The sequence below is a fragment of the Petromyzon marinus genome, unplaced genomic scaffold, assembly GCF_048934315.1.
Source record: "Petromyzon marinus isolate PM22_M1 ecotype Great Lakes invasive population unplaced genomic scaffold, UKy_Petmar_22M1.pri1.0 PM_Scaffold_461, whole genome shotgun sequence".
NCBI classification, from domain to species: Eukaryota; Metazoa; Chordata; class Hyperoartia; order Petromyzontiformes; family Petromyzontidae; genus Petromyzon; species Petromyzon marinus.
The window spans coordinates 50,001-72,827 of NW_027423459.1; the positions used below are offsets into that span (position 1 = coordinate 50,001).

Consider the following 22,827-nt stretch of genomic DNA (forward strand, 5'->3'; position numbering starts at 1 on the left):
TGGGTCTATGGGTCTCTGTGGGTCTATGAGAGTCTATGGGTCTCTGTGGGTCTATGGGTCTCTGTGTGTCTATGAGAGTCTATGGGTCTCTATGGGTCTACGAGAGTCTATGGGTCTCTGTGGGTGGGGGGAAGTGTTGGGCGGGGATGGGTGACGTCATAAATAGGATTAACACGAAAAAACACAAACACATCTTCTGGAAGAACATACGTCTTCCGGAAGTTGTGCTCTCCTGTATTCCGGAAGACGTTTTGTTCGTCCGGAAGACGAATTATCGATTGGAAAGGGGATGGGGTGAGGGTGGGGGGGAGAAACGTGGGGGAGGGGGTGGGGGATGACGTCATAGACAGGAAGAGTAACCAGTCATTAAAAAAACGCAAAGTAATTCTTCCGGAAGACCAAACGTCTTCTATGGGTCTCTGTGGGTCTATGAGTCTCTGTGGGTCTATGAGTCTCTGTGGGTCTATGAGTCTCTGTGGGTCTATGAGTTTTTGTGGGTCTATGAGTCTCTGTGGGTCTATGGGTCTCTGTGGGTCTATGAGTCTCTGTGGGTCTATGGGTCTCTGTGGGTCTATGAGTCTCTGTGGGTCGATGGGTCTCTGTGGGTCGATGGGTCTCTGTGGGTCTATGCGTCTCTGTGGGTCTATGAGTCTCTGTGGGTCGATGGGTCTCTGTGGGTCTATGAGTCTCTGTGGGTCTATGAGTCTCTGTGGGTCTATGAGAGTCTGTGGGTCTATGAGTCTCTGTGGGTCTATGCGTCTCTGTGGGTCTATGAGTCTCTGTGGGTCTATGCGTCTCTGTGGGTCTATGAGTCTCTGTGGGTCTATGAGAGTCTATGAGTCTCTGTGGGTCTATGAGTCTCTGTGGGTCTATGAGTCTCTGTGGGTCTATGGGTCTCTATGGGTCGTTGTGGGTCTATGGGTCTCTGTGGGTATATGGGCCTCTATGGGTCTATGGGTCTCTGTGGGTCTATGGGTCTCTGTGGGTCTATGGGTCTCTGTGGGTCTATGAGAGTCTGTGGGTCTATGAGTCTCTGTGGGTCTATGCGTCTCTGTGGGTCTATGAGAGTCTGTGGGTCTATGAGTCTCTGTGGGTCTATGCGTCTCTGTGGGTCTATGAGTCTCTGTGGGTCTATGCGTCTCTGTGGGTCTATGAGTCTCTGTGGGTCTATGAGAGTCTATGAGTCTCTGTGGGTCTATGAGTCTCTGTGGGTCTATGAGTCTCTGTGGGTCTATGCGTCTCTGTGGGTCTATGAGTCTCTGTGGGTCTATGAGAGTCTATGAGTCTCTGTGGGTCTATGGGTCTCTGTGGGTCTATGAGTCTCTGTGGGTCTATGCGTCTCTGTGGGTCTATGAGTCTCTGTGGGTCTATGGGTCTCTGTGGGTCTATGAGTCTCTGTGGGTCTATGAGAGTCTGTGGGTCTATGAGTCTCTGTGGGTCTATGGGTCTCTGTGGGTCGTTGTGGGTCTATGGGTCTCTGTGGGTCTATGAGTCTCTGTGGGTCTATGGGTCTCTATGGATCTATGAGAGTCTGTGGGTCTATGGGTCTCTGTGGGTCTATGAGAGTCTGTGGGTCTATGAGTCTCTGTGGGTCTATGGGTCTCTATGGATCTATGGATTTCTGTGGGTCTATGGGTCTCTGTGGGTCTATGAGAGTCTGTGGGTCTATGGGTCTCTATGGGTCTATGGGTCTCTGTGGGTCTATGAGTCTCTGTGGGTCTATGAGTCTCTGTGGGTCTATGAGTCTCTGTGGGTCTATGAGTTTTTGTGGGTCTATGAGTCTCTGTGGGTCTATGGGTCTCTGTGGGTCTATGAGTCTCTGTGGGTCGATGGGTCTCTGTGGGTCGATGGGTCTCTGTGGGTCTATGCGTCTCTGTGGGTCTATGAGTCTCTGTGGGTCGATGGGTCTCTGTGGGTCTATGAGTCTCTGTGGGTCTATGAGTCTCTGTGGGTCTATGAGAGTCTGTGGGTCTATGAGTCTCTGTGGGTCTATGCGTCTCTGTGGGTCTATGAGTCTCTGTGGGTCTATGCGTCTCTGTGGGTCTATGAGTCTCTGTGGGTCTATGAGAGTCTATGAGTCTCTGTGGGTCTATGAGTCTCTGTGGGTCTATGAGTCTCTGTGGGTCTATGCGTCTCTGTGGGTCTATGAGTCTCTGTGGGTCTATGAGAGTCTATGAGTCTCTGTGGGTCTATGGGTCTCTGTGGGTCTATGAGTCTCTGTGGGTCTATGCGTCTCTGTGGGTCTATGAGTCTCTGTGGGTCTATGCGTCTCTGTGGGTCTATGAGTCTCTGTGGATCTATGGGCCTCTGTGGGTCTATGAGTCTCTATGGGTCTATGGGTCTCTGTGGGTCTATGGGTCTCTGTGGGTCTATGGGTCTCTATGGGTCTATGGGTCTCTGTGGGTCTATGGGTCTCTGTGGGTCTATGGGTCTCTGTGGGTCTATGGGTCTCTGTGGGTCTATGAGTCTCTGTGGGTCTATGAGTCTCTGTGGGTCTATGGGTCTCTGTGGGTCTATGGGTCTCTGTGGGTCTATGGGTCTCTGTGGGTCTATATGAGTCTCTGTGGGTCTATGCGTCTCTGTGGGTCCATGCGAGTCTATGAGTCTCTGTGGGTCTATGGGTCTCTGTGGGTCTATGCGTCTCTGTGGGTCTCTGTGGGTCTATGAGTCTCTGTGGGTCTATGCGTCTCTGTGGGTCTATGAGTCTCTGTGGGTCTAGGTCTTCCGGAAGACGTTTGATCTTCCGGAAGAATTAGTTTGCGTTTTTTATAACTGGTTACTCTTCCTGTCTATGACGTCACGCCCCACCCCCTCCCCCACGTTTCTCCCCCCACCCTCACCCCATCCCCTTTCCCATCGATAATTCTTCCGGAAGAACTCAACTTCTTCCGGAATACAGGAGAGCACAACTTCCGGAAGACGTTTGTTCTTCCAGAAGATGTGTTTGTGTTTTTTTATCGTGTTAATCCTATTTATGACGTCACCCAACCCCGCCCAACACTTCCCGCAATCCCAACCTCTACTCAGTTCTCGCGAGACTCGAAGTGAGACCGAAACCTCGCGAGAGTCACCCCCCCCCATCCCCCCACACACCCACCCCCACCTCGAATAAGTTCTCGCGAGACTCGAGGTGAGGGCGAAACCTCGCGAGAGTCCCACGCCCCCCCCCATCCCCCCACACACCCACCAGCCCCCACCTCCAATTACATTCCTTCAATAATTACCAAATAGAGCAAGTCAAGATCTATAAGGATCTTGGGGTCATCCTGGATTCAAAGCTGAATTATGAAGATCACATTGATTATATTGGTAAAAAGACAAAAATAAAAATTGGTTTTCTGTATCGACACAAGCACTGCTTCCCCCAATGTTCCGTTTGGAATTGATAAAAGCTACCATACTGCCTCTACTTGACTACTGTGACATCGTGTATAAATCAGCCCCAAGTACTGTACTGAAGAAGCTTGATTCCATCTATCACTCGGCCTTAAGATTTCCATTGAACTGCCCATATAGGACTCACCACTGTGATTTAACACGTAGGCTTTCGCGACCAATATTATTCATAATAAATATAATTACAATACCCCCCCCCCTCCGCCTCAAATCACTGCACCTGATATGAGTTAAATGATGACGTTACCCTGCTGCTCTATATAAAACCGGGAGCAAACGAGGGCTTTACCATTCTGGCGAATTGCCCGATGATGCGAAACGTCGTACTCAAACTGTAAATGTTGTGGATTCACTCTTCAACAAACCGGTGGGCTAAAGTAGTGAACTATTTGTCTTTTGTCAACGTGACACTTTTTTTGCTGATTGGCCGTGTCGGGTGGTGGAGGGTTACGACACATTTATAAATAACGCGATCTAACCCAAAAACCTTTATTATGAATCACCACTGTGATCTCTACATTGGGTCAAACTTAACATCTCTTAATGTTCGACGGCTTGTGCACCGGATGATCTTATTTATTCACGATGTACTTACAAAAAAAATCCGCAGACTACCTGCTGCTGGATCTCCTCTCTGTTTCAAAGAACAAATTTGACCTCAGGTCTTCGCTCATTTACCAGCTTCACATTCCCCTATTGCCGTACAAAAACCGGAGGAAGGGCCTTTGCTATTGATGCCCCCAGGGTCTGGAATGCTATTGCCAATAAACTGAAACTTGAATCGCTACCAATGAGATCTTCTCTCAAAACTGCTCTAGAGGAGTTGTACACCCCTAGCTGCCACTGCTATTCATTGGCGTAAAATAAAATAAAATGTTTCGCTCCGAATTACCGGTGCAAAGTATTATCTGTATTTTGATTTAGCGTGCTGATCTTAAAGGTGCATTGAAAAATTTGATACTCCGACCGATGCTTCTGTTGTTGTGGAGTAACTCATGCAGCCAGCTATGGCTCCAGGGTTTGGTGCTACATGTTGTTTATGTAGTTTATTGTTTAAAAAAAATTCGGTCACAGTCCCTATGATCACTGTCACGTTGCAATTACGGCTTTATTTTTTGGTGATTTCGAAAAGTTTTTTTGGTTTGGCCATGTTTGTTTTGTTGTAGTACGGAGTTAGGCTGACGGCCTTAATCTAAGTTGTCTTGTGGTTGTTGTTGTTGTTGTTTGACTTGCATCCCAATTGGCTATACCCAATAAATAAACTGTAGCTAGAAAACAATAAGTTCTCGCGAGACTTGAGGTGAGAGCGAAACCTCGCGAGAGTCCCACGGCCCGCCACCCCCTCCCACCCCACCCTCACCTCCAATATGTTCTCGCGAGACTTGAGGTGAGAGCGAAACCTCGCGAGAGTCCCACGGCCCGCCACCCCCTCCCACCCCACCCTCACCTCCAATATGTTCTCGCGAGACTTGAGGTGAGAGCGAAACCTCGCGAGAGTCCCACGGTCCCCCCCACCCTATACCCCCCACCCACCCCCAACATCCCCCACCACCCCACCTCGAATAAGTTCTCGCGAGACTCGAGATGATCGCGAAGCCTCGCGAGACTACCACGGTCCGCTTCCCGTTCGGCGCGCGACCATGGGTGAGTTCGTTCCCCACCCTCACGCCCGCGTCGCCTTCTCCCGCCAAAATTCATCGTTATTATCGATAATAATATCGATCTTACGACGACGATTGTCTTAACGCGCCGTACCGTCGAGAGAAACGGCGGTTTGAGAGAGAGCGACGTTCGATAAAAAAATGTAAAAATTATTTATTTTAACAAAAAAATGAGCCGCTTGTTACGATTCTGAGGCGATTTTTTTGTTATTTCTTTTTATTCCCACTCTCTGGAGATGTATCAATGCATTAGTTACGGATAAGCGACCTTAACATGCCAATTTAATTAACTCTCCCAATCACACATTTTATATACATACGACACCAACGTGTTTTGTTTACGCGAATTAAAACGCCTCTTACTAATTGCCTGCCTTGGTGACGGCGTGTTTAGCGATACTTTTATATAATTACGCGATGTTTTTATCGTATTATATTGCTTGTTAAGACGAGTTTGCAATATGTATCGGTCGCCTTGGCTTTTTATGTTACCACTTACACATTTTGTTACGCTTTTAAAAACAATATTGCTTGATTAACCATAGTTAAATGCGTTACTTTTTAATTTGTTTTCGCGACTAAATACAGACCCCTCTTACCAATTGGCTGTCGATGTTTAACGACGCAATTATATCTTTACGCGATATATAATAACGCGATATAATATTGGTCACGAAATCCACTACTACAACGTGTTAAAACTAATTTCTAATATCGCTCGCCGTTCTATATGTCACCAGTTATACCTTTATTACATTCATATATACGGCTTTTAAACAAACAATTTACTTATTAACCATTTTTAAATGCATTACTTTGTGTGCGCGTGTTAAAGTTATTGTTGTCGGCTGTTAAAGTACTCAACACTGCACCATAGACTCAGCACTGCACCATAGACTCAACACTGCACCATAGACTCAACACTGCACCATAGACTCAACACTACCCATAGACTCAACACTGCCCATAGACTCAACACTGCACCATAGATTCAACACTGCACCATAGACTCAACACTGCACAATAGACTCAACACTGCACCATAGACTCAACACTGCACCATAGACTCAACACTGCACCATAGACTCAGCACTGCACCATAGACTCAACACTGCACCATAGACTCAACACTGCACCATAGACTCAACACTGCACCATAGACTCAACACTACACCATAGACTCAACACTGCACCATAGACTCAACACTGCACCATAGACTCAACACTGCACCATAGACTCAACACTGCACCATAGACTCAACACTGCACAATAGACTCAGCACTGCACAATAGACTCAACACTGCACCATTGACTCAACACTGCACCATAGACTCAACACTGCACCATAGACTCAACACTGCACCATAGACTCAACACTGCACCATAGACTCAACACTGCACCATAGACTCAACACTGCACCATAGACTCAACACTGCACCATAGACTCAACACTGCACAATAGAATCAACACTGCACCATAGACTCACCACTGCACAATAGACTCAACACTGCACCATAGACTCAACACTGCACCATAGACTCAACACTGCCCATTGACTCAACACTGCCCATTGACTCAACACTGCACCGCACCATAGACTCAACACTGCACCATAGACTCAACACTGCACCATAGACTCAACACTGCCCATAGACTCAACACTGCACCATAGACTCTGTGAGTATGTTATGTCTCTTTGTGCATCTGTGGGTCTCTCTGGAATTCTGCATCGCTATCTTAGTCGATAGCACCATGAGAATCATTGGTTCTCTCTGTTAGCCTACAGGCCTGTTTAGTAAGTTTCTGGGTGTCTACCTGAGTCTATGTGGGCCTCTTTACAGTCTGGGTCTCTATTAGTCTATAGGTTCATGAGAATCATTGGGTCTAATTAATTAGCCTATGGGACTTTATGTGCGTCAGTGGGTCTATGAAAGTCTGGGTATCTATGTGAGTCTATGGGACTGTATGTGCGTCTGTGGGTCTCTATGAAAGTCGGGGTCTCTGTCAGTCTAAGGCCCTGTATGTGTGTCTGTGAGTCTATGAAAGTCTGGGTCTGTTAGTCAATGGAACTGTATGTACATATGTGGGTCTCTATGAAAGTCTGGGTATCTATGTGAGTCTATGGGACTGTATGTGCGTCAGTGGGTCTATGAAAGTCTGGGTATCTATGTGAGTCTATGGGACTGTATGTGCGTCAGTGGGTCTCTATGAAAGTGTGGGTCTCCATGTTTGTCAATAGGACTGTGTGCGTCTGTGGGTCTCGATGAATGTGTGGGTCTCCATGTTTGTCAATGGGACTGTATGTGCGTCTTTGGGTCTCTATTAAAGTGTGGGTCTCCATGTTTGTCAATGGGACTGTATGTGCGTCTGTGGGTCTCTATGAAAGTGTGGGTCTCCATGTTAGTCAATGGGACTGTGTGCGTCTTTGGATCTCTATGAAAGTGTGGGTCTCCATGTTAGTCTATGGGACTGTATGTGCGTCAGTGGGTCTCTATGAAAGTGTGGGTCTCCATGTTTGTCAATGGGACTGTATGTGCGTCTGTGGGTCTCTGAAAGTCTGGGTATCTATGTGAGTGTATGGGACTGTGTGTGCATCAGTGGGTCTATGAAAGTCTGGGTCTCCATGTTTGTCAATGGGACTGTATGTGCGTCTGTGGGTCTCTATGAAAGTGTGGGTCTCCATGTTAGTCAATGGGACTGTGTGCGTCTTTGGATCTCTATGAAAGTGTGGGTCTCCATGTTAGTCTATGGGACTGTATGTGCGTCAGTGGGTCTCTATGAAAGTGTGGGTCTCCATGTTTGTCAATGGGACTGTGTGTGCGTCTGTGGGTCTCTGAAAGTCTGGGTATCTATGTGAGTCTATGGGACTGCGTGTCAGTGGGTCTCTATGAAAGTGTGGGTCTCCATGTTAGTCAATGGGACTGTGTGCGTCTGTGGGTCTCTATGAAAGTGTGGGTCTCCATGTTAGTCAATGGGACTGTGTGTGTCTGGGTCTCTATGAAAGTGTGGGTATCTATGTGAGTCTATGGGACTGTGTGTCAGTGGGTCTCTATGAAAGTGTGGGTCTCCATGTTAGTCAATGGGACTGTGTGCGTCTGTGGGTCTCTATGAAAGTGTGGGTCTCCATGTTAGTCAATGGGACTGTCATCGTCTGTGGGTCTCTATGAAAGTGTGGGTCTCCATGTTTGTCAATGGGACTGTGTGCGTCTGTGGGTTTCTATGAAAGTGTGGGTCTCCATGTTAGTCAATGGGACTGTGCGTCTGTGGGTCTCTATGAAAGTGTGGGTCTCCATGTTTGTCAATGGGACTGTGTGTGCATCTTTGGGTCTCTATGAAAGTCTGTGCATCTCTCTGTTAGTCTGTGACACCGAATGGAGTTACGCTAATTTAATTTTTCAACCCACTATTTGCCATGGCTTCCGGCGTTTCGTACAGGAAGAGTGTGCGGTGCCTTGCTGTGGTTCTATGAGCCCTCACTGTGCGTGCGCGTGTGCGTGTGTGCGTGTGTGCGTGTCGTTATCCTCGCCGCTCCTGGCCGTGCCCGGCGTGACGCGACCGTGCCGCTTCCTGCTCCGTGACTTTGGGGACCCAGCCGCGGTGAGGAAATCACATCGCAGTCACTGTCCCCCTCGCGCGACGCGTTGCACTACGGCTGCACATGCTTAGGCCGCTGAAAAAAAACCACTAAGACAAAAATCTTCCCCCCCCTCCACCACCCTTAACAAGACTGTTGGGGAAAGCGGACAGACACACTGACACGCACAAAAGCCGCCAGTCGCCAATAATAAGTGGCGGTGACGTCACCACGGCGCGTTGCGCCAGGCTACGTGCACGTCAAGGCCACGTGAAGTGTCAAATGCCCGCTGGCGGGAAGTCGCAGGACAGACCCAGGTGGTGCCATGGGTTGACTGCTGTGCCAGGCTAGGTGCAGGAGGAGGAGGTCACGGGACAGACCCAGGTGGTGCCATGGGTTGACTGCTGTGCCAGGCTAGGTGCAGGAGGAGGTCACGGGACAGACCCAGCAGGTGCCATGGGTTGACTGCTGTGCCAGGCTAGGTGCAGGAGGAGGCCGTGGGACAGACCCAGCAGGTGCCATGGGTTGACTGCTGTGCCAGGCTAGGTGCAGGAGGAGGCCGTGGGACAGACCCAGCAGGTGCCATGGGTTGACTGCTGTGCCAGGCTAGGTGCAGGGGGAGGTCACGGGACAGACCCAGGTGGTGCCATGGGTTGACTCCTGTGCCAGGCTATAGTGCAGGAGGAGGCCGTGGGACAGACCCAGCAGGTGCCATGGGTTGACTGCTGTGCCAGGCTAGGTGCAGGAGGAGGCCGTGGGACAGACCCAGCAGGTGCCATGGGTTGACTGCTGTGCCAGGCTAGGTGCAGGGGGAGGTCACGGGACAGACCCAGGTGGTGCCATGGGTTGACTGCTGTGCCAGGCTATAGTGCAGGAGGAGGCCGTGGGACAGACTCAGCAGGTGCCATGGGTTGACTGCTGTGCCAGGCTAGGTGCAGGAGGAGGCCGCGGGACAGGTGCCATGGGTTTTACTGACTGAGGCGATCGGCCGACGCACCACCTGTGCCCCCACGCTGTCCCAACGCACGCAGACGCAAACACTCAGCTACGCTCACGTACGTGCGCGCTCCTTCACACACACACACAGAGCACATTAACTGGACATCTGTGAAAAAGGGCTTTATAGCTCATCGGATTTCTCCAGTATAAATAAATATTCTGGCTCCGAACGAGCCGAATAGGTTTTTACCCTTTTCTGGTAATAAAGCAGGTGTGTTAAGTCTTGATTTGAAGCTTTCGTGACTGCAGGGGTATAGGTGTCTTAAGATTTTAAAACACCAAACAGAAACCCTTGGCAAGGAATAATGTACTGCATTAACCAAACTATATACTACACTACTATTCACTACATTATTATACATTACACCACTACACTACACCACTACACTATATACTACACTCCACGACTACACTAAACTACTGTACACTTCACACGACACTATACCATACCTTTCAACCCATATGGTTTGCCCGGATTATTGTGCAGGGAAATTTAGTTTTTAGGTCCATACGGCGTGCAGCCGATTTAAATATCGGCAAAAAACCCCACAATTCTTGTCTATTTGTTTGTGTTTCTCCCTTGTGATGGGACCTTGTCGGATGAACGTTGAGATTTATAAGGGGCACACCAATAAGGTTATGAATTGGTCTGTAATAAGGTAGGGCACTGATAAGGGATTGACCGGTATAGTAGTGTCATCGTGTAGTAGTAGTAGTATACTATAGTAGTGTAGTGATTATTATTCTTGGTTCTTTCGGTAAAGTCACGTAGAAGGGAAACAATAAAATAATAAAAAATATAAAACAATAAAATTCTCACGACGTTTCGACTGCAACACAAGCAATTATGATTGCAATGAAGCAATTATGATTGTAATGATGATTGCTTGTGTTGCAGTCGAAACGTCGTGAGAATTTTATTGTTTTATATTTTTATTATTTTATTGTTTCCCTTCTATGTGGTGACTTTACCGAAATAACCAAGAATAATAATTTTAGTTTCGATTTAAAGCTTTCGTGACTGCAATGATTCATCTTCTTTGGTTCTTTCGGTAAAGTCACGTAGAATGAGAATAAAATAATAAATTGATAAAATAAAATAACACAATAATATTCTCACGACGTTTCGGCCACAACACAAGCGGCCTTCATCAGGTGAAGGGACGAGACTGTCTGGTAGGACAGCGCTGTCCTACAGCGCTGTCCTACCAGACAGTTCTTTCTACCGAAAGAACCAAAGAAGAATAATTTTAGTGTTTTACAATAATTTTATTGTTTTATATTTTTATTATTTTATCGTTTCCCTTCTACGTGGTGACTTTACCGAAAGAACCAAGAATATGAATCCCTGCAGTCACGTTAGCTTTAAATCAACATTCAGTGTAGTGATTGTCTATTTGTTTGCGTTTTTCCCTTGTGACGGGACTTTGTGGGATGAACGTTGAGATTTATAAGGGGCACGGGGTGACCAATAAGGTTATGAATTGGTCTGTAATAAGGGGTTGACAGTTATGAAAGAAAGTATTGGAAAGGTGAACCAAGCAGGGGCGGAAAAAACAACGATTGTAAACGTCACCCTTGGCGTCTCTTTCGGTAAGCAACGAAACGATGGCTCGATGCAGTGGCCGCCGCCTATCGTCGCGTGGACATTTATGGAGGCGAGAAACATTTTACCGAAACGCTCGTTGGTAAATGTGGAGGAGGGGCGGGGGGGGAAATAAAAACGGAGGGACCCCGCACGGTGTGCAGGGGTTTGTGGGTTCGATGCCAACCCCTGACGCCTGCTGCTGTATATTCTCATCATCATGGTGGCAAGGAGATGTTAACTACCTCGCCTGGTATGCAGGAGGTCGTGGGTTCCATCCCCGAGCCTGACGATTCCTGGCTGCTGTATACTTGGAGTTTGCACCTTTCTCTCATCATCATCATCATGGTGGCAAGGAGATGTTAACTACCTCGCCTGGTATGCAGGAGGTCGTGGGTTCCATCCCCGAGCCTGGCGATTCCTGGCTGCTGTATACTTGGAGTTTGCACCTTTCTCTCATCATCATCATCATGGTGGCAAGGAGATGTTAACTACCTCGCCTGGTAATGCAGGAGGTCGTGGGTTCCATCCCCGAGCCTGGCGATTCCTGGCTGCTGTATACTTGGAGTTTGCACCTTTCTCTCATCATCATCATGGTGGCAAGGAGATGTTAACTACCTCGCCTGGTATGCAGGAGGTCGTGGGTTCCATCCCCGAGCCTGGCGATTCCTGGCTGCTGTATACTTGGAGTTTGCACCTTTCTCTCATCATCATCACCATCATGGTGGCTATGAGATGTTAACTACCTCGCCTGGTCTACAGGAGGTTCGTGGGTCCGATCCCATAACCCTGACGATGCCTACTGCTGTATATTTGGGGTCTGCGTCTCTGTCTCTCTCTCTCATCACCATCATGGTGGCTATGAGATGTTAACTACTTCGCCTGGTATGCAGGAGGTCGTGGGTTTTAATCCTGACCCCTGACGCCTGCTGCTATATTTGGAGTCTGCGTCTCTCTCTCTCTCATCATCATCATGGTGGCTAGGAGATGTTGACTACTTCACCTGGCATGCAGGAGGTCGTGGGTTCGATCCCTGACGCCTGCTGGTGTACATTTGGAGTCTGCGTCTGTCTCTATCATCATCATCGTCATCATCATGGTGGCTAGGAGATGTTAACTACCTCGCCTGGTATGCAGGAGGTCGTGGGTTCGATCCCCGACCCTGACGATTCCTGGCTGCTGTATATTTGGAGTCTGCGTCTCTCTCTCTCATCATCATCATCATGGTGGCTAGGAGATGTTGACTACTTCACCTGCCATGCAGGAGGTCGTGGGTTCGATCCCTGACGCCTGCTGGTGTACATTTGGAGTCTGCGTCTGTCTCCATCATCATCGTCATCATCACGGTGGCTAGGAGATGTTAACTACCTCGCCTGGTCTACAGGAGGTTCGTGGGTCCGATCCCATAACATTGACGATGCCTACTGCTGTATATTTGGGGTCTGTGTCTCTGTCTCTCTCTCTCATCACCATCATGGTGGTTATGAGATGTTAACTACCTCGCCTGGTATGCAGTAGGTCGTGGGTTTTAATCCTGACCCCTGACGCCTGCTGCTATATTTGGGGTCTGCGTCTCTCTCTCTCATCATCAATGTGGCTTGGAGATGTTGACTACTTCACCTGGTCTACAGGAGGTCTATGTGGAGTCTGCGTCTCTCTCTCATCATCACGGTGGCTAGGAGATGTTAACTCCGCGGCAGTAAGGTGCGGGGGGTTGCCGCCCCGTTGGTCGAAAGACTCGTCGGGCGTGGAATTGCTAGCCCCGTGCACGCACAGCGGATGCGGGGGGGCGGGGTAAAGCGAAGAAAAACTGCGCTCGTTCAATTCGCATTTCGTCCGGCATTCCCTCGCCATTCCCTAACGTCGCCGTCCACAAATCACATCTGGAACTCTCTACACGACCGCTGCACCGAGAGCGAGAAAGTGATGAGGGATAGCGATGACAGGTAGAGGATACAGAATGTAATGAGATAATGCGACGACGAGAGACGGATGTGATGAGAGAGAAAGCGATGAGAGAGATAATATGGCGATGCACGGCATCATAACTTTTAAAGGTAAGTTTATTTATAAACGATTACTTAATGCTTTAATTTTATTTTTTTTACTTTATAACGCGTTTATTGTAACCAATTTTTACTCTGTTGCGTTATTATGACGATGGTATTGTATCTAGCAGCTTGCTTATATACTTATTTAAGGCAGATCATTAAAAGTTTGCTATTCGTGAGCATCTCCGGAAGGCATCCCACGCGATTAACATAGGAACGCTGTACTCTGAAATCGGCCTGCAGTCAGGCAGGCTGATCATTCCGTGCACTGTATGACACTCAAAAAGACAAAGATGCCCCGTGTAGCCTTAACAGGCTTCTGGGGCAAGTGGCCATCAGCTGCGAGTAGCTGCAGCAGCGCCTATGAACGCCGGCACGGTGGCACAAGAGGGGGGTGGGTCACCAGCGCCACGCATGGCCGCCTTTGTCTCCCCATTAGCGATGTTTACTACAGCTAATGAGGCCCAGGACTGGTTCAGATAATCGTCACTGCCGTTGGCCGTAAGCGGGCATTGAACATCGGGCGACCCGGGTTCGTAGCGCAGTGCGCTAACCACTACACTACCGCTCCCCATGGACACTCACACACACGCTCATTCGCTCTGTCACACACTCGTTTTGCCGCACACTAACACACACACACACTCGCGTTGTCACACACACACTCGCTTTGTCACACACACACTCGCTCTGTCACACACACACACTCGCTCTGTCACACACTCGCACACATTCACTCGCTCTGTCACAAACACACTCGCTTTGTCACACGCACACTCGCTCTGTCACACACTCGTTTTGCCACACACTAACACACACACACTCGCTCCGTCACACACACACTCGCTCCGTCACACACACACTCGCTCTGTCACACACTCGCATACATTCACTCGCTCCGTCACACACACATTCACGCGCTGTCACACACTCGCTCTGTCACACACACACTCTGTCACACACTAACACACACACACTCGCTCTGTCACACACACACTCGCTCTGTCACACACACACTCGCTCTGTCACACACTCGCACACATTCACTCGCTCCGTCACACACACACTCGCTCTGTCACACACACACTCGCTTTGTCACACACACACTCACTCGCTTTGTCACACACACACTCGCTCTGTCACACACTCGCACACATTCACTCGCTCCGTCACACACACACATTCACACGCTGTCACACACTCGCTCCGTCACACGCTCGCTCGCTCTATGCAGAACAGTGGCGGAGGTGGCAGGGGAGGGGGCGGTGCACAAACTCCACGCAGAAGAAAGTGGTGCCCGAGGCACAAATTGAGGCTCGGCCTCTGTCACTCAGGACCGCTGCGGCCGCTGTGTGGTCCCGGCGGTTTCCAGACGCGAATTGATGTGACGTAAATTGACGTGACGTGTAAGCGCTAAGATCAAGTTGGATTCCGCGCTCTGAATGGGCCGGAGTTTATGCTAAACTCGCCACCATCACCCCCCCCCATCTCTCACTCCCATCACCGCCGCCCCCACCCCACCACTCGTCTGATGCCGTCACCATCTTCAACGGGAGCCCAAGGGGGCGTTAACTCGTCGTCGGGCCGATCGCCGCCATCGTCAGTCAGGGTGGGGGTGCCCAGCGCCCGACCACCAACAAACCATCGCTCGGTCATCGCCTAGTTGGGAGTCGGAATATTTCTTTATACTCGCACCTGTGAACCTCCTTATCAGTGCCCCTACCTTATTACTTTTAGGTTTATTTTTTTTTGCCCGTATTGGAACGGCTGTATGCCGTATGGACCTGAAACGTCAATTTCCCTGTACAAGAATACGGATAAACCACATGGGTTCATAGGTATGGTATAGTGTAGCGTATAGTCGTGTATAGCGTAGTGTAAATCGCACCTGTCAACCCCGAATCAGTGCCTCCTATCTTATTGCAGACCAATTAAGACCTTATTGGTAACCCCGTGACCCTTATAAATCTCAACGTTCATCCTGCAAAGTCGCATCGCAAGGGAGAAACACAAATAGACAAATATTTCCCCGTGCCAAAATCCGGCTAAACCGTACGGGTTGAGGAGTATGTAAAATGCTTATTTTTTTATTTTCCTGGTTCTTTCGGTAAAGTCACGTAGAAGGGAAATAATAAAACAATAAAAATCAAACATATAATAAAATAAAATTCCCGCGACGTTTCGGCCACAACAAAAGTGGCCATCCTCAGGTGAAGAAACGGAACTGTCGGAAAGGCGGTGCTCCAATGAACACTGCTAGGCTTGGCAGCGTATTTTAAGCTGGGTGGGAGGAGCAGAGCGCCTAGACAAAGGAGTTTGCATATCAACAGAGGTCAGTGTTAATGCGGTTGGTGTTACCTTAGAGTCGCGGCATCTCTTCGGAAAGGTGAGAGGCTCGATCAGCCGAGCCTTCTTATCCCGCGAGTTTGTTGAAGGATCAAGGTTACGTGGAATCCCTCCCCGTAGGGGCGGTTAAATTTCGATTTAAAGCTTTCGTGACTGCAGGGATTCATCTTCTTGGTTCTTTCGGTAAAGTCACGTAGAAGGGAAATAATAAAGTAATAAAGATAAAACATTATAAAATAAAATTAGTTTTTCGTTAGAAACCTCGCTTGAATTCTGAAATGTCTAAAAAAAACTAAAGATAGAACCCAACCCAGTGGTTCCCGCTTTAATTAAATTTGACATCTTAACGCTCTATTAAACGACAAAACCTACCGAAGTTTAACACGTAGGCTTTTGTGACCAATAACATCCATAATACAGCTTTTTTTATGCACTTTTTATTAACTCTTGTCTGTTGTTGTATCGTCAAATCTTGTAACTAAATTTTTACCCACTTCCCAATGTGGTATCGACTGCTAACTTGGTATACTTATGTCATACTGATGACAATACTATATACTTCATCATTAGACCTCCTTTGCCAGTACCAAAATGTAATAATAGGGTTTTTCCCCTTTTTTCTGGCAACAAAACTGATACCTTTTTACAAGGATTCATGTCTGCATTAACCACAATACCTGCAGTCAAAATGCAAACAAAAAACATACTATGATAATGTGATGATGCATTGTCCTTGAAACTGATTGGTCCACACCAAGGGACGGCTTTCTTTAATACTATATTCTATCATAAAAAAAATATATATATATTTTTAAACATTATTTTTTGCATGTTATGTTTGGGCTTGGGTCTGATTGTCCACGCTCGACTGACGTTGGCTGTAAATCACCACGGGCCCCTTACGTTGTGGCAAGCTTCGGGGCAGCTTCCTGGAGTCGTGGAGTTCTTCCATTACTAGTACGGTACATTTCATTAAAGCGTGTTTTTAAGAAAGTCTTTTTTTTTATATTACTTATTTGGGTTAGTACAGTAACGAATTGGCATGTTCTGTTTACAATTTCAGAACGCCGCTTCGCCGCTAATTACATCCAGCGTCATCCTGGCGATTCTGGCATATCGCCAGGATGGTGCTGGATGTAATTACCATTGAAACGTCTATTGCTCAAATTGTAAATGTTGTGGATATACTCTCCCAAACACACCGGTGTTGGTGTTTTGTTTACGTGACAAATCCCTGACTAATTATTGGCTGTGTCAGGTGGGGGAGGGTTGCGACGCATTCTTACTTACGCGATCGAACCCAAAAACTTTTGTAATGAATGACATTGGTCACGAGAGCCTGCGTGTTAAACTGATGTTCTGTTTACGTCACTAACCTTACTAATTGGCTGTGTCGGCTCGTGGCTGGTTTAACGACACAACATTTCATATTCTTAGCTCTTTCGGTAAAGTCACGTTGAAGGGAAACAATAAAATAATAAAAAATATATATAAAACAATAAAAATTCTCACGACGTTTCGACCATAACGCAAACGGTCATCGTCAGGTGTGAAAAACACAACATTTGTATATTTATACGTGATCTAACCATACAAAAAAACCTGTTTTGTGAACCACCGCAGTCTTATGTTTTGAACTGTTTCTGAATGACACCAGGCACCAAACGTGTTTTATGGGGCACTTAAAAGGACAAATGTCGGATTTTTTAAAATAATTTTTCTCCCCTGTTGTCCGTGTCCCTAACAGCTACCTGTGTACCAAATGTCAGCTTTCTACCTTGTCGGGAAATACCCTGGACGTTTGTGAGACGTACAGATTTTATGTATTTATATAGAAGATAGATTTTCTCCCCGCTGTTTGTGTCCTAAAAGCTACCCGTCTACCAAATATCAGCTTTCTACCTTGTTGGGAAGTTCCCGAGAGAGGTACGTACAGATTAAGATCTTTACATATATACATTTGACACTGAAATCAAGCATAGCTACCCGTCTTTGTCACAACAACAACCACAACAACCGCCATTCGCCACTAAGTGGCGGTGACGTCACGGCGACGCTTGCGCCAGGCCACGTGCACGTTGAGACCACGTGGAAGTGTCGAACGCCCGCCGGCAGGAGGTCACGGGGCAGACCCAGGTGCCGCGGGTCGACTGACTGAGATGACTGACATGACTGTGTCCCCTACCGTGCCAACTTTGTCGCTCGTACGCACGAACATCCACGGTGCTGCCGATCGCTGAACTGGGTTAACAGCCTTTGGGGCAGTTCTGCCAGATCGGCCCCGCAATGTCGGAAGCGGCCGGATTAAAACGCGCAGCGCCGGATAATCGACGGGTCAACTGTACACCTTCGGTGGGCCTTGGCTGGCACAGAACAAAAATAGTTTAGTTTTGGTTATTGGCGCTTTCTGACCGGAACGGTGGGCTTATCCGGCACCGGCCGCATGAGGGTTGGCACGGTGCCAGCACCCCGGGCCAGACGGAAACCTGAGTTTCGAGGGCAAGTTACCGCGGTCGATAGCTTTATTATCTTCGCGCATTTTATATTTAGCGCCTTAGCCACGAGGCGCTTTGCAAAGAATTAACGGATGGTGTACAGCGGCTGCGTGCGTGCGTGCGAGTGCGAGCGGAGGCGCATCGCTTAGCGCTGCGCTACGAACTCGGCGACCCGAGTTCACTTCCCGCTCGTGGCCACCAACACCGGTAGTGACGATTATCTGAACCGGTCATGGGCGATCCCCTAGGTCGACGGGGCCTCAGCTTATTACCCCGGTGCGGCTTGTGGTAATCATCGCCACTGGGGAGACAAAGGTGTTGGCCACCCACCGCCTCGTGTGGCCACTGTGCCGGCCTGCGTAAAACAGCACTTGCCCCAACAGTCTATTCAGGCTATACGGGGGATCTTTGCCTTTTGAGAATGTGAACGTAGCGGCGGGAGATGAGGTGGATGAAATACGTAGATGAGAGGCATCAGTGGAGGGGGGGGGGGCAAACCTGATTGTGATGATTGTGATGATTGTGATGATGGCGGTGGTGGTGGTAATGGTCGTGATGGTGATGATGATGGCGGTGGCGGTGGTGACGGTGGTGGTGGTGGTGTTGGTCGTAATGGCCGTGGTGATGGTTGTGATGGTGATGATGATGGCTATAATGGCGATGGCAATGGTCGTGGTGATGGTCGTGATGGTGATGATGGCGGTGGCGGTGGTGACGGTGGTGGTGGTGGTGTTGGTCGTAATGGTCGTGGTGATGGTTGTGATGGTGATGATGATGGCTATAATGGCTATGGCGATGGCCGTAATGGTAATGGTCGTGGTGATGGTCGTGATGGTGATGATGATGGCTATGATGATGGTGATGATGGTAGTGGTGACGGTGGTGGTGATGATGGCAATGATAATAATGAGGAATGGTGATGATGATGATGATGGCGGCGATTGTGGCGATGATAGCTGCTCACTTCGTTGAGCTTCTATCATTCTGAAAAAAAAATAGATGCACAGCAGCTCAGTGGGGTCTTACCTGGTCAAAATAAAAATAGTTTAGTTTTTAGTTGATTAGCCTTAGGCGCTCTCCCACTTCTTAACCTGAATCTGTCCCTGCTCTCCCGCCCGCCGCGTGTCTCCTCGCCACAGGCAAAGGCGCCGGAGAACTACGTGGGCTTTGCCAATCTTCCCAACCAGGTGTACCGCAAATCGGTGAAGCGCGGCTTCGAGTTCACCCTCATGGTGGTCGGTGAGTTTCCTCCCTGTGTGTGTGCGCGTGTGTGCGGACGTGCGTACGTAGCCAATCGTGCTAATCGGAGGTGGTGGGGGGGGGAGGAAAACAAACTATGGGTCTCTGCTGTGTGATGAGTCTATGGGTCTCTGCTGTGTGATGAGTCTATGGGTCTCTGTGTGTGATGAGTCTATGGGTCTCTGTGTGTGATGAGTCTATGGGTCTCTGCTGTGTGATGAGTCTATGGGTCTCTGCTGTGTGATGAGTCTATGGGTCTCTGCTGTGTGATGAGTCTATGGGTCTCTGCTGTGTGATGAGTCTATGGGTCTCTGTGTGTGATGAGTCTATGGATCTCTGCTGTGTGATGAGTCTATGGGTCTCTGCTGTGTGATGAGTCTATGGGTCTCTGCTGTGTGATGAGTCTATGGGTTTCTGCTGTGTGATGAGTCTATGCATCTCTGTGTGATGAGTCTATGGGTCTCTGCTGTGTGATAAGTCTATGGGTCTCTGCTGTGTGATGAGTCTATGGCTCTCTGCTGTGTGATGAGTCTATGGGTCTCTGCTGTGTGATGAGTCTATGGGTCTCTGCTGTGTGATGAGTCTATGGGTCTCTGCTGTGTGATGAGTCTATGGGTCTCTGCTGTGTGATGAGTCTATGGGTCTCTGTGTGTGATGAGTCTATGGATCTCTGCTGTGTGATGAGTCTATGGGTCTCTGCTGTGTGATGAGTCTATGGGTCTCTGCTGTGTGATGAGTCTATGGGTTTCTGCTGTGTGATGAGTCTATGCATCTCTGTGTGATGAGTCTATGGGTCTCTGCTGTGTGATAAGTCTATGGGTCTCTGCTGTGTGATGAGTCTATGGCTCTCTGCTGTGTGATGAATCTATAGGTCTCTGCTGTGTGATGAGTCTATGGGTCTCTGCTGTGTGCTGAGTCTATGGGTCTCTGCTGTGTGGGTAGTCTATGGGTCTCTGCTGTGTGATGAGTCTATGGGTCTCTGTGTGATGAGTCTATGGGTCTCTGCTGTGTGATGAGTCTATGGGTCTCTGCTGTGTGATGAGTCTATGGGTCTCTGCTGTGTGATGAGTCTATGGGTCTCTGCTGTGTGAGTAGTCTGTGGGTCTCTGCTGTGTGAGTTTATGGGTCTCTGTGTGAGTCTATCTATATACAGTATATAAAAGGGAAATTTGTGAATGTGAGTCTGTTCGAAATGTTTAGCATACTTCCCGACATGCAACAAACTTGAAATTTGGCATGTGGGTAGTTTCCAGACTGTACACAATGCAAAAAGTATAAAAATAGACTTTTGTATTTTTTGGGGGGGTGAGGGGGGGTGGGAAATTACCATGAAGTGTGTGGCATCAACCCGCATACAGGACTGGCGAGAATCGATATCTGCTGAGCGTTTGCGGTATCAATTAAACGGTAATAGGCCGATTTTAAAGAAATCTACAACCTCCGATTCCTTTTGCGCCATTTAAAGAATCGAATCTTGGCGCGCGAGCGTAAGTTTAAAAAAAAAATTTCCCCCACCGCGCGTTGGGTTTCATTTTCATTTGTATACGTTGTGTTTTTTAAAGTTTTGAGAAGTTTTTAAATAGATTTCCCCCCCCCCCGGGCCAACACCCCGGGCACTTCCCGCTAGTGTATGTATATACAGCGGTGCCACGGAGATGGGACGGACTCGATGAGTTCCAGAATTAGTCGTCATCGGGTACAGAAGAGCTAAATTTACGGGAGGGAGGAGACACACAACTGCAGATACATGCACGGACACGGATACGACAGGGGATACAGAGAGAGAGAGAGAGAGAAACGTGGGAGCACGCTATAAATCAAGCAGGTTTTAGCAAGATTTGGAAACTCTATAACGCAACACAGACGGTCGGTCAAAACAATTAACTCAAGGTCAGGTTGATTACGTTATTTCAAAGATTGCTAAATTGTAAGTTTAGTGTGCAATTTAAAATCTAAAAAATATATATATATACAGACCGCATACACATATATAGACATCCAAGCAGAACGAGTTAGCTCCAAATTGAAGTTTCGTTCCAGAAGGCCGTTCCAACACCGAATTAATTTCGCCCAATAAGAATTAATGTAAGTGACATTAATTGGTTCCAGACACAAGAAATCTCTCATTATGAAGCATTTTCACACGACGTTTACAGTAATTACACGCATACAATCTTTAAAAACAACGAGAAACACACTCAATAATACATGAATAAATATATGAAATAAATGAACATTGAACTTCACTTTACCTCGCCATTGGAACATCTTCTTTGGTTCTTTCGGTAAAGTCACGTAGAATGAGAATAAAATAATAAATTGATAAAATAAAATAACACAATGAAATTCTCACGACGTTTCGGCCACAACACAAGCGGCCTTCATCAGGTGAAGGGGCGAGACTGTCTGGTAGGACAGCGCTGGAGTGAAAGAGCCACGTTCAGATACGGCCTTTAAGCTGTGTGAGAGGAACAAAGCGCCCTCAAATTTCAGCAAAAAATTTTGTTCCTCTCACACAGCTTAAAGGCCGTATCTGAACGTGGCTCTTTCACTCCAGCGCTGTCCTACCAGACAGTCTCGCCCCCTTCACCTGATGAAGGCCGCTTGTGTTGTGGCCGAAACGTCGTGAGAATATTTATTGTGTTATTTTATTTGATCAATTTCTTATTTTATTATCATTCTACGTGACTTTCCCGAAAGAACCAAAGAAGATGAATCATTGCAGTCACGGAAGCTTTAAATCGAAATTTAACATTGGAACATCCTTTGCCAGTAGCAAAATATGATAATTGGTTGGTTTTTTTTTACCCTTTTATCTGGCAACAAAACTGGCACCTTATTCACTTGACCTGTTGTAAGGAGGGTTGATGGCTTGAGTGTAAGGAGGTGAGGAGGAGGAGGTGGAGGGAGGAGGTGGTGGTGGTGGTGGTGTTACTGTTTGGAAGGGGGAGTCCCCTTGGGCAAGCTCATGCACGCTGCTGACCACACGCACGTCTCAGCCGTGCACGGGTCCTGCCAAGTCGCGATTGCCCCGTTTAAACCTCCGAGTTTCGCTCGGTTTCCGGGGGGCAAAAAAAAAATCGTTCGGAAATATCGTCCGAGCGGCGATTTGTTCGAGTTCCCGGTGTGTGTTCCATCTCCGAGGTTCTGCTGCCTGTTGGAATTATTTCGCACCGCACATAGCCAGCGGTGCCAATCGTGGGAGGTGCGAGTTTTCGCACTCACACCCAGTCCGTGCGCGATCCACCAACCCCCGTGTGGGACCGCAGGCGAGTCTGGCCTGGGGAAATCGACGCTCATCAACTCCCTGTTCCTGACGGAGTTCTACTCCAGCGAGCACCCGGGGCCATCCCAGCGTATCAAGAAGACCGTGCAGGTAACGGCACCGTCCCTACGGTCACCATCCCGGTTGGTGCGTGCGTGTGTGTGTGTGTGTACGCGTTGGTGCGTGCGTGTGTGTGTGTGTGTACGCGTTGGT

At 48.2% G+C, this 22,827-nt stretch overlaps 1 long non-coding RNA gene across 2 annotated transcripts; it reads left to right on the plus strand.

Annotated features, from left to right (window-relative positions):
* The first annotated feature begins 6,290 nt into the window (after positions 1-6,290).
* LOC142923370 (uncharacterized) lies at positions 6,291-22,751 on the plus strand. 2 transcript variants are annotated; one of them, XR_012940705.1, is made up of 3 exons: positions 6,291-8,657; positions 19,250-19,349; positions 22,619-22,751. It is a non-coding gene; the product is annotated as an uncharacterized LOC142923370 (long non-coding RNA). The 2 variants fall into 2 exon arrangements; XR_012940706.1 differs by lacking the exon at positions 6,291-8,657 and adding an exon at positions 12,625-13,275.
* The last annotated feature ends 76 nt before the right edge of the window (positions 22,752-22,827 follow it).